Genomic DNA, 2,838 nt, shown 5'->3' on the forward strand with positions numbered 1-2,838 from the left:
GTTTCAAAAATTGAGCTAGCATTAGAAGACCCTGAAACCGTGGAGCTCCTGGCTGTATTCCGTGGCATGCAGCTGTGCATTTCTATGGGTATCTCGGCTCTTGAGGTGGAAAGTGATTGCTTGCTCCTTGTTCAAGCTTTGCAACAGGAAAATATGTCACATTCTCTGCTAGGCAATCTGTTTTCAGAAGTGAAACGTTTATGTAATTTTTTTTCAAGTGTTTCCTTTGTTCATGTTTATAGAGAGGGCAATAGAGCTGCTCATCTACTTGCTAGAAATGCTTGGAGAGTTGAAGATATTGATATGTGGTGGGATAGTGTTCCAGACTTTCTTTCTCAAGCCTTATGGCTTGATAAATGTCTGTAATCGTTTTATCTCCAATGAAAATGTTAGTTCCTATCAAAAAAAAAAAAGATATAGATATGGATGAAGAATGAGGTCATTCAAGTGTTGGGTTATCACGAGCGGTATGGTCCCCTGTTGTATCAGCATGGTTAAATGTCCCAAACCCCCCCACCTCTTCTTCTCTCTCTCTCTCTCGCGCGCGCGCGTACGTGATCCTTACTAATTTTCCATTTATTTAGCTAAGATCGACAATGCAATTATCCTTTTATTGTGAATTCATATATATACTTGAATATACTGCAAATTAAAAATTATATCTACTTGATCTATCACTTCCTATCCTCTTATATACATATTATCAGAAAAGTGAAATAAAATTACCATTGCATCTAGGGAATTGGACTTGATCATAAGTTAACATTATTAAATATTTAATATAATTTCCTGAGTACATTATCAAAAGAATTTCGACATTTAAGAAGTAAGAACTGTAGAATTGGCATGCTTGCCTATCAAAAACTTGATCTCAATTAATTCTTTGTTAGCTATTAATTGACTCTTTATCTAAGAAGTCCAATATGCATAATCAAAATGTGACGCTTCCAGACCTCGCTTGGGATTTAATAGAGATTAAAATGTTAGGACATTTAATATAAGTTCACATATTCCTCATTCATGACAGTTAACATGTAATGCATCTAACATGTTTTTAATAGTATGCAATAATCGCAACAGAAAAATTCAAACTAACAAAAGATTTGAACAATTTCAATATGATACCAAACTAAATACTAACAATCCCAAAGTAAATTAGTTCAAGAATCTTCTAACACAATGCAAAGGGGTCTAAACCTCAACCATTATCTCAAAAGAACCATCTAACATTGTTTCATTCCATTTTTTCCTTCTGATTTAGTATCCTTTGGAGTTCCTTGACTCATTCTAATATTCCTACTATCATGGTCAAGCTCCCATGGGCCCTTCTGGGATCCTCATCCCTAAATTCTTCCTTAATTATTGACGGATCCTTACGCTTGCGCTTCCTCATTATTGTCTTCTAGACCTGTCACAACTTCTACATTTCGAGAAAAATGGTAGTAGAAAATACCACAATGAGATTTCAAAAAATCTTAGCAAGTTAAATAATAAACATACACAAAGATAACATAAGCATGTGTAAGGTAAACCATGAACATGATGCATGAGCATGAATATGAATTTTGAAAAAACACATTTTTCTCCTATCTAGATTCTTTCTCAAAAGAATAACAAACTTGTAACCATGTAACAAAGTAACAATATAACCACGTAAATAAGTATCATTTCTTATCAATCTCTTGTAATCTTTTCAATATAACAATGTGGGTGGACTCCTCATTTCTTGTAGTGCCTCATGACTCTCTCAGCATCGTGAGCTCCCTATTAGTTACCACATCATATTATCGGTCCTTTAACTAGTTGTGCGTACGTTCAATTCAATATGATGCGGTAGTTCACAATTCACCTTCACCGTATTTACAATATGATATGATAATACGCAATTCACCTTCACCATATTTTCAATGTTTTGCACCCATTAGAATTAGGTACAGCTATTTCACTCCAGAATTCTTTAAAAAGAATCATTCGAAATCCATTGGTTGTACTTCGTCAACTTAGGGGGTTATCACTCCAATTTAGGCACTCCAAAGTGGACAGAGAAGCTCCACTAAGATATTCTCTCATTTTAGCATTTTAGGTTGTGACAAAACCTTTTTCTTTTAATGCACAATCCAAAATCATGTGATATGTACTTGTGATAAAAAAAAAAAAATATGCAGTTTTTCATGTAACAATGTCACGTATTTATGCAAAGAATGCATCGCATAAATGACTTGAAATAATTAGAACATTTAGATATATAACATGAATAAAACACATAAAGACTTCAATATCACATATGTATCTTTTTCAAAGAAGGCCCCAAATACGTCATTTCAATCGAAAATCCCAACAAGTGTCATATGAACATACAAGGTATAAATCAATCATAGCATGTAATAAAAATAATATTTTATTAACTAAAACAAGTAACCAAACGCAAAGTTTACATAAAAATATAAATATATTATCTAATAGTAAGTTAGAGGCTAACTTACGAAGCTCCAAAAAGTATTTTTACAATGTTCAAGCAAGCGTGCTAATAATTTCCAACAAAGTTTTCTTGAATCTTCCCTTTGTGCTTGCACGAAATATGCATCTGGAAGGAGAGAAAATGATGTTTGGTTCTTCGTAGGGTGGGTGAGATAGAGAGGTAATATAAAGAGAGAAAAGAAATCTAAAAAATACCAAATAGCCTTTGATTACCCCTCTAGTAAGTGTGTGGGCGCTGACCTTAAATGCCCCTATTTAAAGGCCCTCTTAATTCCACTCATTTTCACTCTCTCTTCATTATTCTACTGCAGAATTTGAAGAGTTGTTGTCTCCTTCCATGCATGGGCACCAAGTGGCATC

General features: G+C 33.9%; 1 long non-coding RNA gene across 1 annotated transcript; it reads right to left on the reverse strand.

The window, feature by feature from the left end:
• Positions 1-1,085: 1,085 nt before the first annotated feature.
• On the reverse strand, positions 1,086-2,838 carry LOC122310669. Its single transcript, XR_006242655.1, has 2 exons — positions 2,484-2,838; positions 1,086-1,420 (listed from the first exon to the last, which is right to left on the reverse strand). It is a non-coding gene; the product is annotated as an uncharacterized LOC122310669 (long non-coding RNA).

This window comes from Carya illinoinensis, chromosome 5, assembly GCF_018687715.1.
Source record: "Carya illinoinensis cultivar Pawnee chromosome 5, C.illinoinensisPawnee_v1, whole genome shotgun sequence".
In the NCBI taxonomy this organism is placed as follows: domain Eukaryota; kingdom Viridiplantae; phylum Streptophyta; class Magnoliopsida; order Fagales; family Juglandaceae; genus Carya; species Carya illinoinensis.